The sequence below is a fragment of the Palaemon carinicauda genome, chromosome 13, assembly GCF_036898095.1.
Source record: "Palaemon carinicauda isolate YSFRI2023 chromosome 13, ASM3689809v2, whole genome shotgun sequence".
Lineage (NCBI taxonomy): Eukaryota > Metazoa > Arthropoda > Malacostraca > Decapoda > Palaemonidae > Palaemon > Palaemon carinicauda.
Window position 1 is genome coordinate 81887069 of NC_090737.1, and position 17500 is coordinate 81904568.

Sequence of the window (17500 nt, forward strand, 5' to 3'; positions counted from 1 at the left end):
CCCTCCCCATTGGCCAAGGAACAGGCGCCCAAACCTAGGCTCCCTCCCCACACACTGGCCCTTCATTGCTGAAACGCCGCGCAGCCGCTCTCTCTCTCTCTCTCTCTCTCTCTCTCTCTCTCTCTCTCTCTCTCTCTCTCTCTCTCTCTCTCTCTCTCTCTCTCCTCGCACCACGCTTTCCCTACGCTTTATAATTATCTTCTCTTCCCATACTTCTTCATATCATAAGCGTTCCCTTATATCCGAGGTCAACAAAGGCAAGTCTAGTGTGTGCCTCGGATAGAAGGACCGCCCAGCACCATTGGCCCATTCATGAAAATCTTCAAAGTTTCGTAACAGGTTCCGTTAGTGTCTCATGGAGAGAGAGAGAGAGAGAGAGAGAGAGAGAGAGAGAGAGAGAGAGAGAGAGAGAGAGAGGCTATGCCTTAAAATTCTTTTATTATTTTAGTTTATTTTCTTGATCGTTGCAATTTTCTTTTATCAAATATTTGCCTGTTTTTCTAGGGGTAGAACTTGAGAGCAATGTTCATAAATTTTAAAGAACTTACAAAGAGAGAGAGAGAGAGAGAGAGAGAGAGAGAGAGAGAGAGAGAGAGAGAGAGAGCTCAGATAACTATGCCTTAGAATTCTTGTTTTGTAGCTTATTTTTTTAAATTTTTTTTTGTAACTTTTTCTTATTAAATATTTGATTATCTTTCTATATATGTAAACATTTGTAAACATTTCTTTTGGCAGGTAATTTTTCGCACACACTTAAAACAAAAGCTCATAACAGAAAGGGAATCTTGAGGCTTTAGCATCAAGATGGATGAATTTTTTAAGTGCTCGAGATAAACAAGAAAGAGGAAATAGATTGGAAGAGATAAACAGTAGAGAGGAATGAAACGAAGATTATTATAAGATTCAGGAGGAGAGAGGAATAGGGAATAATCTTTTTGTATAAATGTAATTCCCAATATATATATATATATATATATATATATATATATATATATATATATATATAAATTATATATATATACATATATACACATATATATATATATATAAATTATATATATACATATATACACACACATATATATACATGTATATATATATATATATATATATATATATATATATATATATATATATATATATATATATACATATATATATACACACACACATATGTATATATATATTTATATATATATAAATGAATGAATGTATATGTATGTATGTACATAAGTATATACATGTGCATATACAGGATATATTTGAGATTATATACGTGCGGAACTCGTGTAAATTACACGAAATGATATTTTCAATACTAATTATCTTGTTCCAACCTATACATGTTTGAATAAAATGTCCCGTGATTAATTTTATAATCTAGGTTATGGAAATTGATAAAACTCGATTTTTTGTCTAATATTCAAATAAAGAATCAGTTGCTAAAGACAAAATTGAGAAAGCTATATAAGATGTGCTTTGGTTAATTAATCAGTCTAGTGTGAATTCGTAAAAGTATACCATGAAATTATTTCCGTTTGTTTTTTAAAGCGTGAATCTGTAAGAGTATACTATGAAATTATTTCCGTTTTCTTTAAAGGGTGACAAAATAAATAACACGCTATCGTATTAATATATAGATTTGTGTTTACATATACAGTATAAATGCATATATATACATTTTTATATATACAGTATACTGTATATATATACATATATATATATATATATATATATATATATATATATATATATATATATATATATATATATATTTATACTGTATATATAAAAATATATATAGATATGCATTTATAATGTAAACAACCCAAAGAAAATGACTCCCCACTCAACTTTTGTAATTTCAGCCCCCAAGATCATATCATCCACCGTCGGGTTTCGGTTTCATATGGCGATGAAGAGTCGCAGGATGTCAACCTTGGTTTCTGTGTCATTAAATATTGCTCTGAAGACCCCACCCTCCCCCATCCCCGTCCCCACCCTCGTATCCAGGCCAACAGGGCTTAGTTTCTTTATGTATGGTGTCCTCTACATGTCATGTAAATTTATATGAGTGTTGGTCGTCTGTCCCTGTTCTCTGCGGGGACTAGGGATTAATCTTTATTATCAGATACGACATCATGTCAGGGCGACCGATGGATTTTCTCTCTCTCTCTCTCTCTCTCTCTCTCTCTCTCTCTCTCTCTCTCTCTCTCTCTCTCTCGTTCCGTGCAGGACAAAGGACTCAGACATGTCCTTATTCATGTATAGGGTTTGACCAGTTTTCAAACACACACACGCATATATATATATATATATATATATATATATATATATATATATATATGTATATATGTAATATATATATATATATATATATATATATATATATATATATATATATATATATATATATATATTCACATAATGTATATACAATGTATATACAATATACACATATATCTATATCTATCTTTATATATATATATATATATATATATATATATATATATATATATATATATATACTGTATATATGTGTATGTATGTATGTATGGATGTATGTGTGTGTATGTGTATGATTGTTAGCTCCATATTCACGGTACCTAGTAAAATTATGCGGTGATGCCCAGAGAGAGAGAGAGAGAGAGAGAGAGAGAGAGAGAGAGAGAGAGAGAGAGAGAGAGAGAGAGAGCAATTCCATAGTAAAAGAAAGAGAATTCTATTTTCTTTCCCTTTCAAATGAAAATTGCAACTCAGCTATTTTTTGGTCTCTTTTCTGAAGTCTATTGTCGCTTGACCTAGGAAAGGCTGGTTATTCTTCCTCGTTATATATTCAAGACTATAAGATTGTGGTGGCCTGACTGGGGTTCGAATCCCGCTCAGACTCGTTAGTTTCTTTGGTCGCTACAACCTCACCATCCTTGTGAGCCAAGGATGGGGGGTTTTGGGAAGCCTATATTTATATCTGCTGAGTGATCAGCAGCCATTTCTTGGCTCCCCTTGGTCCTAGCTTGGATAGAGAGGGGTCTTGAACGCTGGTCATATGTATATGTAGTCAGTCTCTAGGGCATTGTCCTCTTTGATATTGCAATGTCACGCACCCTTGCCTATGCTATTCATGTGTGGTCTTTAAACCTTTTAAAGAGGGACACAAATACACACACAAACGAACACACAAACAGGGGCGAAAACATAACCTCCTTCCAAATTCGTTGAGGTGAAGTAATAAGTTTCCATAGTTTTGTAATTTGAATAATTTTGTAATTTGAGTAATAAGGAAAAATTGCTTCTTTGGCCAACCTTTTCGTTTTACTTCTTTTGAGAAAAAAAAGTTGATGGGTAAAAGCATATTCCCTTTAAAACATCTATGTCACCATATATAAAGGAAACCTGTCAAATGCTGGCCTTCACTGTAGAGAGAGAGAGAGAGAGAGAGAGAGAGAGAGAGAGAGAGAGAGAGAGAGAGAGAGAGAGAGAGAGAGAGAGAGTCACTGAGCATTTACGTAAGTCTTTATCCACTAAATATATCATGAGACAGCAGTTCGTATGGTATCATGATTGTCCTCATTTACATAAAAAAAAACATCAAATTGTAAATATAATCATTGTTTTATATTTTTAACTTTAGAAGCCTTGTGTAAACGTCACTCCCCATAAACGTAAATATTTGTCATTTATCTAAATGGTAAATCACTGTTCATGCCAGCTTCCTGAACCAGTGTTTGATTCCCGGCCGGTCAGAAGCTATTGTCTTTGAGGGGCTCCGCCTTGGAACTCTGATCCCGAGGTTGACAAGAGAATCCAGACATAAAGGTATTAAAATTATGGCTTATTTGAATATGAAAAAACAGGTCTAAATGTGCAAGATTCGATATTATTCCGAAGTATGCAAATACAGACGTTTGACCATGTATCTTTCAGTTCTTCTTAATGTGTTGATAAATGCGTTATGCTTGATATTTTTCGCGAAACTTTAATTCGCACATTTTGTCAAATTAGACATTATTCCAGATATTGGTGCAGCCAGGCGTTTTTCAAGGTATTTATCGATACACGTTGTTATTTCAGACATTCAAAGCAAAACTGTTATAAGTTTTCAAAACTTCTATAATTTCTGCAATAACAACAACTACTATAGGGGCACTCAGTAGAGCGCAGACCTCCACCGCGGCAGCTTATTTCCCGACCTTAACCTGGACCTTTGATCTTAACATGTATCAATTGGCGTGGATTTTCATACACTCAAATATGAACCAAGTTTGAAGTCTCTGTGACAACGATGTCCAAATTTATGGCTGATTACGTGAACTGAACATTTTGCTTAACCGTGACCTTGACCTTCCAAAACTTGATCATTTGCAGTTTTTTCCATAACAGTTAATCCCTGTAAGTTTCATCCCTCCTGTTCACAAACACACACACACTCACACGCACACACAATTATTATTATTATTATTATCATTAACTGATAAGCTACAACCCTAATAGGAAAAGAAGGATGCTATCAGCCTAGGTGCCCTAGCGGAAAATAGCCCAGTGAGGAAAGGAAACAAGATCAAATAAGATATTTGAAGTACAGTAACAACATTAAAATAAATATTTCATATATAAACTTTAAATAATTTAACAAACAAGAGGAAGAGAAATTAGATCGAATAGTGTGCCCGAGTGTGCCCTCAAGCAAGAGAACTCTAACCCAAAACAGTGGAAGACCATGGTATTGAGGGTATGGCACTACCCAAGACTAAGAGAACAGTGGTTTAATTTTGGAGTGTTCTTCTCCTAGAAGAGCTGCTTACCGTAGCTAAAGAGTCTCCTCTACCCTTACCAAGAGGAAAGTAGCCACTGTCCAATTACAGTGCAGTAGTTACCCCTTGGGTGAAGAAGAATTGTTCGGTAATCTCAGTGTTGTCAGGTGTGTGAGGACAGAGTAGAATCTGTAAAGAATAGGCCATACTATTCGGTGTATGAGTAGGCAAAGGGAAAGTGAACCGTAACCAGAGAGAAGGACCCAATGTAGTATTGTCTGGCCAATCAAAGGACCCCATAACTCTCTAGTGGTAGTATCTGAACGGGCGGCTGGTGCCCTTGCCAACACACAAACAGGGGCGAAAACATAACCTCCTTCCAACTTCATTGGCGGAGGTAACAAGATCACATAAATCGCCCTTTCTTTATATACTGGATATATTCAGCGACAATTATAAAAAGGGTGAAATTTAATCTGTCTAAAATAAACGATAAAACATCATGCAAATGAATCAGATTGCTCACATCGATGCAATTTATCATGATTTAACTCTCCTGTTAATTTAGCCGGAGCAAATCCTTTGAAATTGGAGATTAACTATTATTAAAAGTTCCGCTTCGGAAAAAAAAGAGTGAATTTAATTTTCACTTTTTAGCGTTTGGTATGTGTTCGTCGTCAAAACTGTATTTTGTAATCTATTATTAAGTACTAGTATACGCGACCCATCATAAAGGACGGTTTGATATTTAGATAGATATTGGAACACATAGATTCAACCCTTCAAACTCCCTGGTTTGGGCTATTTGTAGGAAATTGTTGGGTTACACACACACACATATATATATATATATATATATATATATATATATATATATATATATATATATATATATATATATATATACATACATATATATATATATACATTATATATATATATATATATATATATATATATATATATATATATATATATATATATATCTCCAGGCGTGTACAACTTGGGCGTTTAGATCAATACTTCTCCATCCATCATCATCTATTTCACGCTTCATAGTCCTCAGCCATTTATATATATATATATATATATATATATATATATATATATATATATATATATATATATATGTGTGTGTGTGTGTGTGTGTGTGTGTGTGTGTATATATACATACATACATAGTCTGGCACTTGCTATTTATTATATAAAGATTCTTGGTTTCATACACATGCAATTTAATTGATCGTTTCACAATAACATTTGATACCAAATAAATACGTTCAACCACATAAAGGTTTTTGCACATTTCAACATTCTTTATTCATGTATAAACATACGCTTAAGCTTGAGTGTATGTCTTTGGGTGTTTTTTGCACTTATCGTAAAATATTATACAAACTTCATTCATATATACAATGTTCTTAAGATATTTTATTTTGTTTGTTCATTACTTCTCTTGCAGTTTATTTATTTCCTTGTTTCTTTTCCTCACTGGGCTATTTTTCCCTGTTGGAGCCCTTGGGCTTGCAGCATCCTGCCTTTCAAACTAGGGGTGCAGCTTAGTAATAATAATAATAATAATAATAATAATAATAATAATAATAATAATAAGTCGCAAACCCCTATTAAACCTTCATACATATATAAACTTGCACGTTTTCCGTTTGTTTTTCTGAAAACATATTACGTCTTCCTGCATTTATAAATATTCACATAAGTTTAAGTGTATTTATTGGGTGGTTTTATATGTCACAAAAAACTTCTTAAATACTTATCAGTGTATAAACATACACGTAAGTTTGAGTGTGTTTCCTACATGATAAACATATTATTATTATTATTATTATTATTATTATTATTATTATTATTATTATTATTATTATTATTACTTACTAAGCTAAAACCAATTGGAAAAGCAGGATGCTGTAAGCCTAGGGGCCCTAACAGGGAAAATAGCCCAGTGACGAAAGGAAACAAGGAAAATTAAAATACTTTAAGAACAGTAACAACATTAAAATAAATATTTCCTATATAAACTATAAAAACTTTAGCAAAACAAGAGGAAGACGAATTAGATAGAGTAGTGTGTCCAAGTGTACCCTCAAGATTTTCTTTTTACCTAATAAATCTTCATAGATACATAAGAATACGCATAAATTTGAGTGCGTTTTCTAGACATAAATAAACTATATAGTAGTGAAAGACGCGAAGATCCACATTTCTGAAAAAAGGATCGCCCGCTACCTTCTGGTCCATCGACATTGGAAAACTGGTCAAGCATCAAAGGAGAAAGACCAATGGAGAAGAAAGAAAATGAATGATGGGAGGGGAAAGGGGGTGGATGGGGATTGAGGAAAGTGCTTTTCTTCTCCTCCTCCTTCTCGTCTTCCTCCTCCTCATTTTTCTCTCTTTTTCCATTCTTAGTGTGATGAGATTTTCGGGTTTTTGAAGGTTTAAAGGTCGCTCATGAATGGCAGAGGCAAGGGATAGTGACATTGCCCTATAATACAGGACAATGCCCTAGAGACTGACCATATTACAAATGATCAGCGCCAAAGCCCCTTCTCACTCGAAGCTAGGACCAAGGAGCGCTAGGCAATGGCTGCTGATGACTCTGTAGATAGACTTATAGGCTCCCACAAACCCCCCATCCTTAGCTCACACGTATACAACAACCAAAGAAATTAACGTTTTTGAGAGGGACTCGAACCCCAGTCTGGCGATCACCAGTCAGGGACGTTACCTCATCGGCCATATTATTATTATTATTATTTTTATTATTATTATTAATTGCTAAGCTACAACCCTAGTTGGAAAAGCAGGATGCTATAAGCCCGAGGGCATAAACAGGGAAAATAGCCCAGGGAGGAAAGGAAATAAATGAACTTCAAGAGAAGTAATTAATAATCAAAATGAAATAAAGTATGCGTGTTGGCGCGTGCGTAAGCACACGAAGCTCATCTATACTCCATTCAATTCCTTTCATTTATTGTTGTTTCTTTCTACAACACAAAAAAATTTTAAATCTTATACCGCTGGCAATATCTCCCTGTGGATCAGTAATAGGATTTAAAACTTCTATTACAAAAGTAATCACGAGTCGATTATATTTTTTATTTAAACGCATATTTAGATAAACAGTAAAGTGAAAATTGCAGTTGTAAATACAGTAAATGTAAAATAAAATAAAAAAATATTCATTTAAATATACAATGGTGTATGTATGTTAAAAATTGTAAGATTGTAAATGTGCATTTCATAATAAAAAGTAAAAAGAAGTAATTCTCTTTGCGTCTGTTCATGTCATTCTTATTCTATTTCTTATTTAGTTTTATTTTCTTTCATTTCTTTTGTCATCTCTGCATCCCATCTCCCAGTTCCCCATTTCCTTTGTCTCTTTCCTTAACACAAAATATATTCGCCTCTATATCGTTATCAAAACTGAATGTTTTTTTTTCTTGCAATTTCCATTATTCTCATTCCATGATTCTCATTCCATTTACTCCATTTTCAACCGTTTCTAATCTCTCGCTCTTCATATATATATATATATATATATATATATATATATATATATATATATATATATATATATATATATATATATATATATATATATATATGTGTGTGTGTGTGTGTGTGTGTGTATAAATATGTGTATATATATATATATATGTATATATATATATATATATATATATATATATATATATATATATATATATATATATATATATATATCCCCTACCTTTTCTAAAGAAAAAGATTTCCTATATCCCAAACCTACACAGCTACTCGCCCAGAGTAAGAATATCTCTGCCTGTCCCCTGTAACCTTACTTTGGTGAGTGAGCGAGTGAGTGTTCGGTAACTAGGCGGTGTCCTAATCGCTGGACTTTGACTTCGGATCAAACAACCCTCGGGGAAACAATGCGAAGTCTTCTTTAAATTCAGCTCAACCTTTTGCCTTTTTCTATTTTTGGACCTGTGTTGCTTAGGGAAACTTGCTGCGCTTCGCTGTAATTGTATTTTTATATGTATGTCTGTTCTTTTAGATGTAATTAATCTGGATTATTTATTACTATTGTAGTTGTTGCTGTTGTTGTTGTTGTTTAATGTATAGAAACAACATCACCCAACAAATACTAATTAACTATAACAAAAGCATTAACGGTGATCATAAAATATTAATTGTATTCAATTATTATTGTTGTTGTTGTTGTTTAATGTAAAGAAACAACATCCCCCAACAAATGATAATTAACTATAACTAAAGCATTAACAGTGATCATAATATATTATTAATTACATTTTATTATTGTTGTTGTTGTTGTTGTTTAATGCATAGAAACAAAATCACCCAACAAATGGTAGCTAATTATAAGCAGAACATTATCAGCGATCATGAAATATTAATTATCATATTTTATTATTATTATTATTATTATTATCATCATAATAGTTATTATTATCATTATTATTATTATTATTATTGTTATTATTATTATTATCATAATTATTATTATTATTATTATTATTAGTGTTATTATTATTATTATTATTATTATTATTATTATTATTAATATTTATATGTAATAAAAGGATATTTCTTATGAAACCAAGATAAACGTTTACAGTATAGCCTTTCAAAGTCAACTAAACATTAACATGTGCTTTAATGCAAATATCGTTATTATGTACAATATATATCATCATTATCATCATTTCCTCCTACACCTATTGCCGCAAAGGACCTCGGTTAGATTTCGTCAGTCGACTATATATATATATATATATATATATATATATATATATATATATATATATATATATATATATATATATATATATATATATATATATATTGATATGTATTTGATGTACATATATGCATTTATGTATATATGTTTATATGATTTTATAGATACACAGTAAACACATTTATATACATGTCTATATATTTGTGTATATTATCGTTAATATTATTATTATTTGCCAAGCTACAACCCTAGAAGGAAAAACAAGATGCTATAAGCCCAAGGGCTCCAATAGGGAAAAATAGCCCAGTGAGGAAAGGAAATAAGGAAATAAATAAATGATGAGAATAAATTAACAATAAATCATTCTAAAAACAGTAACAACGTCAAAACAGATATGTCCTATATAAACTATTAACAACATCAAAAACAGATATGTCATATATAAACTATAAAAAGACTCATGTCAGCCTGGTCAACATAAAACATTTGCTCCAACTTTGAACTTTTGAAGTTCTACTGATTCAACTACCCGATTAGGAAGATCATTCCACAACTTGGTAACAGCTGGAATAAAACTTTTAGAATACTGTGTAGTATTGAGCCTCATGATGAAGAAGGCTTGGCTATTAGAATTAACTGCCTGCCTAGTATTACGAACAGGAAAGAATTGTCCAGGGAGATCTGAATGTCAAGGATGGTAAGAGTTATGAAAAATCTTATGCAACATGCATGATGAACTAATTAAACGACGGTGCCAAAGATTAATATCTAGATCAGGAATAAGAAATTTGATAGACCGTAAGTTTCTGTCCAACAAATTAAGATGAGAATCCGCAGCTTAACCCCATACACGAGAACAACACTCAAAACAAGATAGAATGAAAGAATTGAAGAAGACACAGACCTAACGTGTTTCTCAAAAGTAAATTTTCTGTCGAGAATCACACCTAAAATTTCAAAAGTCATACAAATTTAAAGAAACATTATCAATTCCGAGATCCGGGTGTTGAGGAGCCACTGTCCTTGACCTACTTACAATCATACTTTGAGTTTTGTTAGGATTCAACTTCATACTCCATATTTTGCACCATGCACTAATTTTAGCTAAATCTTTATTAAGGGATTCACAAACCCCAGTTCTACATTCAAGGGATGGAATTGATGCAAAGAGAGTAGCATCATCTGCATATGCAACAAGCTTATTTTCTAGGCCAAACAACATGTCATATGTATATAGGCTAGTATGAAAAGTAATGGGCCAAGAACACTACCCTGTGGAACACCGGATATCACATTCCTTTACTCACTATGGTGCCCATCAACAACAACTCATTGAGATTTATTACTTAAAAAATCAATAATAATGCTAAGAAACGACGCACCCACTCCCAACTGTTTGAGTTTGAAAACAAGGGCCTCATGATTAACACGGTCAAAGACAGCACTAAAATCAAGGCCAATCATACGAACCTCCTGACTACAATCAAGGGATTTCTGTACAGCATTGTAGATTGTAAGAAGGGCATCACATGCTCCAAGGCAAAAGCTTGAAGCTGAATGTTCCAGGTCAAATCTGATCTGTTACCCTTCCAAAGATGATAGGCCTCTTGCTTCTCCAAATAACCACGTATACAATCATCAATGAACCACAGTTTGTCCTTCACTTGATACCTTAGCACACAAGAAGGGATACGCCTATCAATTATGTTGACTAGATTCTCATTCAAAGGACAACAGGATCTGTACTACTATATAATTGTGACCAATTCAAGCACAAAAGATCATGCAAAATACCATTCCAGTCTGCTTGGGATTTCATATGAATTTTATATGAGTATGATATATCAGGGACAGGCTGCTCAGTCTTCACTACTAATGAAATCAAGGCATGATCAGATGTCCCGACTGGAGAACCAACCTTACTAGATATCAAGGCCAATAGAATAACGCCAGGGGAGTCAGTGTATACGAGGTCCAAGCAATTACCAGACCTGTGGGTAGCTTCATTCATGATTTGCTCACAGCCTGATTCAGAGGCAAAGTCTAAAGCTCTTAAGCCATGGCGATCGGTGGGAGAGATAGAACTTAACCACTCCCTATGGTGAGCATTAAAATCACCAACAAAGACAAAAGAAGCCTTTCTATCATCTTGTATCTTAGCCATAATAGTAAGAAGACAATCGAAGATAGAATCATTCATGTCTGGATTTCGGTAGATGGAACACAAATAAAAGTTGTTATGCCTGCCACAAACTTTTATTACCTGAATCTCATGACATCCACATTGATAGCAGGACTTATGAGAAGCAGGGTACTCGGTCCTAATATACACCGCCATTCCCGTGGCCCTAGGGATGGCATCACGTTTCAACATTATTGGCTTCTTAAAACCAGTTATAAGGAGATCAGATGAGTGCCTCATACTAGAAACCAAAGTTTCTGAGCACAAAAGAATATCATACTGTCTGGACGCAACTGTAAGGTCTTGGATAATTGCATGAAGACCACGAATATTGCAATACAGAAGACGACATTGACGAAATCTAGGACGTACTGGTCCCGGATTTCGCTCAATGTCTCCAGACAGCATAAAACTTAATAGAAAAAAAGGGTCATCATATTTAAAGAGTAGATTAACAAGAATTATAAACAAACAATATGTACAGAATCATAAATAAAGGGATGGATGATACTCATAGACTATAGTAAAAAGTCGGAAAAACTGGTCAACATGGAGGAGCCGATACACCATGCAAGGCTAAATACCCTCCAGGATAGCCACTTCAACTGAAGGGAGGATAGGAAGGATGGTTTTGAGAAGAAAAAGAATCAGAAAAAGGAAAAGACAACCTCTTGATAAACCACCAGGCATCCATGGCCCTTCTATTAAGCCTGCCCAACACACCATTTAAAAAAAACAAGAGGAAGGAAAAATAATAATAATAATAATAATAATAATAAGATAGAATAGTGTGCCCGAACGTACCCTCAATCAAGAGAACTCTAACCCAAGACAGTGGCAGACCATGGTACAGAGGCTATGGCACTACCCAAGAAGAGAACAATGGTTTAATTTTGGAGTGTCCTTCTCCTAGAAGAGCTGCTTACCATAGCTAAAGAGTCTCTTCTACCCTTACAAAGAGGAAATTACGCTGAACAGTTGCAGTACAGTAATTAACCCCTTGGGTGAAGAAGTGTTTAGTGTTTAAAGAATGGGCCAGACTATTCTGTGTAAGTGTAGGCAAAGAAAACATAAGCCGTAACCAGAGAGGGGGATCCAATACATTACTGTCTGGCCAGTCAAAGGATCCAATACCTCTCTAGTAGTAGTATCTCAACGGGCGGCTGGTGCCCTGGCCAGCCTACTACCTATATAGATGCCGATATACATACAGTATATTGGTCTCTGTATATATACACACAGTGATGTATGTATACATATATGTGTATAAAGACATGTGCATATTTTATATATATATATATATATATATATATATATATATATATATATATATATATACATATATATATACATATATATGTGTATATATATACACATTTATATATATATTATATATATTATATATATTATATATATACATATATTATATATATATATATATATATATATATATATATATATATATATATATACACACACACATTGTAATGCGTAGAACAGTCAGAGATAGTGGAGAAGGATTGGACTGGATTGGTGATAGGAATTTAGCAGACCTAGAGTATGCTGATGTTGCTGTCCTTATTAGCAGAACACCACAGGATTTGCAATGCTTGCTTACCAGAATGCATGAAATATCACACGAGGTTGGGCTGAAGATGAATAGAAGAAAGACAGGGATGATGAGGATGGAGTTATGCAGTAGAAGATGAAATATCATTGGAAGGAGAAAGGATTAATGAGGTAGAATCATTTAAGTATGTAGGGACTATGATCCCCAAAACAGGGTCTTTAGAATTAGAGTTTAATGAAAAATGGAAAAAAAGCAAATCAGACAATGGCTAAGTTAAGTAAAATTTGGAAATCAAATCGAGTGAAATTACATATAAAAATCAGACTATACATCAGTTTAGTGAGATCGGTGTTATTGTATGGACACGAGTCATAGTATGACAAGGAAACAATCTCCAATAGATTTATTAGATTTGAAAACAAAGCCTTCAGAAGGATATTGGGAGTTGAATGGCAGGACAGTATTAGAAATGAAACTATAAGAGAGATTACTTGAGTGCCATATGTGGATGAGATCATGATGAGCGGTAGATGGAGATGGTTTGGGCATGCTCTTTGCACTCCCCAAGAGAAATTTGTTCACCAAACGTTTAGCTGGGGTCCACAAGGCACTAGAAGAGCTGGGAGACCCAGGATACATGGCTGAGGGCTATGAAGCGTGAAATAGGAGATGATGAATGGAGAAGTATTGATTTAAAAGCTTTAAGTTGAAGAAGACTCGTGAAATCTAGCTGAGGCCCTTTGCGTCAGTAGCTGTAGGAGATGATGATATAATATATATATATATATATATATATATATATATATATATATATATATATATATATATATATATATATATATATGTGTGTGTGTGTGTGTATATATATATATATATATATGTGTGTGTGTGTGTGTGTGTGTATACATATATATATATATATATATATATATATATATATATATATATATATATATATATATATATATATATATTTTGTGTGTGTGTGTGAAAAATCCTTCCATCCCAAGAATCCCCAGCCTTTTCCAATATAACATAAACAGTATAGATAAGGCTCTCGTCTCTAGAAGACTCCGTTATCTCGAGTAGATCATCCAGTTTTATAAATTCGTAAGGGGAGAGAGATCTTGTCCAGAGAAAAAAGTCGATACAAAATCCCTTTAAAGGAGATGAATGGGAAACAAAAGACGTGGGTTAAACGAAACCTATTTTTAGTCTTTTGATAATGTCTTCCGTGGAGAAAGACTTTTAAAGACTGTGTAAGACACGAGCCGATAAAGACTCCATAAAAGATGGTCGATAAGGATTCGTTGAAGACATAGTAAGACCTCAGATAAAGACTTTCGTAAACACTAATTAATAAGAACATTGTGGACGAGAAGACATGCGATATACTCGTAGAATGAAATATTATTATTATTATTATTATTATTATTATTATTATTATTATTATTATTATTATTATTATTATTATTATTATTAACTAAGCTACAACCCTAGTTGGAAAAGCGGGATGCTATAAGTCCAAGGGCTCCAACAGGGAAAAATAGCCTAGAGAAGAAATGGAATAAACGATATGAGAAATAATGAACAATTAAGATGAAATATTTCAAAAACAGTAACAACATCAAAACAGATATTTCATATGTAAACTATAAAATGACTTATGTCAGCCATTTCAACATGAATCATTTTCGGCAAGTCATTTCACAACTTGGTCCCAGCTGGAATAAAACTTTTAGAATAATGTGTTGTATTGTGCCTCATGGTGGAAAGGGCAAATAAACACAAATAAGCACAAATAACTTACATTTGTAAGTTAACTTTCCCAGATGAATATTTAATAAATAACAAAATTATTCATCTCGTAACGTAGAAAAGGACACCGTAAATACTCGATAAAGACAAGGGATTCTATCTATTAGGATCTGGCTTTCCTCACTGGGCTGCTTTCCCTGATGGAGCCCTTGGGCTTATAGCATCTTGTTCTTCCAGCTGGGGCTGTAGCTTAGTAAGCAATAATAATAATGATAATAAATCATGCTAATGGCCAGGCCTTCTCCATTATATATAATCTCAATACTACACAGTATTCTAGAAGTTTTATTCCAGCTGTGACCAAGTTGTGTAATGATCTCCCTAATCGGGTAGTTGAATCAGTAGAACTTCAAAAGTTCAAAGTTACACCAGATGTTTTTATGTTGAACAGGCTGACCTAAGTCTTTTTAAAGTTTTTATATAGCGTCTGTTTTGACGTTGTTACTGTTTTTAGATTGATTTATTGTTAATTTATTCTCATTAATTATTTATTTCCTTATTTTCTTTTCTCACTGGGCTATTTTTCCTTGTTGGAGCCCCTGGGATTGTAGAATCTTGCTTTTCCAACTAGGGTTGTAGCTTGGCTAGTAATAATAATAATAATAATAATAATAATAATAATAATAATAATAATAGTAATAATAAGAAACCCTTTAAAGACTCGTTGAACTAAAGCGTTGCATCTGAATTATAAACATTTATTATTTTGCAACATTGAAAAAGTCATAAATACAATGACGTATTTTTAAAATTTCAGGAAATAGAATGGCGTGTTTTGATAATGTCAGCAAATAGAATGACGTGTTTTGGTAATGTCATCAAATAAAATGACGTGTTTTGATAATGTTAGCAAATATAATGTATTTTGAAATGTTCAGCAAATAGAATGGTGAGTTTTGATAATATCGGTAATTAGAATGACGTGTTTTGATAATGTCAGCAAATAGAATGACGTGTTTTGATGACGTCAGCAAATTGAATGACGTGTTTTGATGATGTCAGCAAATAGAATGACGTGTATTGATTATGCCAGCAAGTAGAAGGACGTGTTTTGGTAATGTCATCAAATAAAATGACGTGTTTTGATAATGTCAGCAAATATAATGTATTTTGAAATGTTCAGCAAATAGAATGGTGAGTTTTGATAATATCAGTAATTAGAATGACGTGTTTTGATAATGTCAGCAAATAGAATGACGTGTTTTGATGACGTCAGCAAATTGAATGACGTGTTTTTATGATGTCAGCAAATAGAATGACGTGTATTGATTATGCCAGCAAATAGAAGGACGCGTTTTGATATGTCAGCAAATAGAAAGACGTGTTTTGAAAAATTTCATCAAAGAATGATGTACGAGTATTTTGACATTTTCAGCAAATAGAATGACATATTTTGAAAATTTCAGCAAATAGAATGACGTATTTTGAGAACGTCAGTAAAGAGAGTGACGTGTTTTGATGAAGTCAGTTAATTGAATTAGGTATTTGGACAATATCAGCGAATTAAATACCGTATTTTGACAATGTCAATAATAGAATGACATATTGTGACAATATCCGCCAATAGAATGACATATTGTGACAATATCCGCCAATAGAATGACATATTGTGACAATGTCAGCGAATAGAGAGACAAAGAAAATTGAGAGCTAATAGAAAAAAAAAGATATGGATAGATGTTAAAACTAATAAAAAAAATATGGATATTATTAAAAGCTGAAGAAATACCATAAGAATAAATCGACAAAAAAGCAGACAAATACATAAAGAAGTAAAAACAAAGGAAACATTGAATACATAATGTATTTTGAGCCGAGGAAAGAAACAGCAATAACTAGAGGGGTACTCAGTGGAGCGCAGACCTCCGATACCGCAGCTTATTTCTCTACCTTTCGCTTGACCTTGACCTTTGACCTTAACATGTATTAATTGCCGTGGATTTTCATACACTCAAACATGAAACATGTTTGAAGTCTCTGTGACAATGATGTCCAAACTTATGGCTGATTACGTGAATTGAAAATTTTGCTATGGCCGTGACCTTGACCTTTGACTTTGACCTTCCAAATTTTAATAGTTTCCAGCTTTTTACATAAAAGTTAATCCCTGCAAGTTTCATTGCTCTACGATTAAAATTGTGGTCAGGAAGGTGTTCACAAACAAACATACAAACAGGGCGATAGGATAACCTCCTTCCAACTTCGTTGACGGAGGTAATGATAAGAAACTGGATAAAAATGGAATAAACAAATAGACGTAACCACATTCCATGTTGGTCTTTCTCTGGACCAAAAAGTCAACGTTCTTCTTGGGGTAAGCATTTCTTCTAGGAGATGGACACTCCAAAATCAAACCATTATTCTCTAATCTTGGGTAGTGCCCTAGCCTCTAGACCATAGTCTTTCACTGTCTTGGGTTA

The 17500-nt window shown here is 33.2% G+C and overlaps 1 protein-coding gene across 1 annotated transcript in view; it reads right to left on the bottom strand.

The window, feature by feature from the left end:
- LOC137651971 (heparan sulfate glucosamine 3-O-sulfotransferase 6-like) overlaps positions 1–17500 on the bottom strand; it is a 284484-nt gene that overhangs the window by 261681 nt on the left and 5303 nt on the right. The window lies entirely within an intron of this gene.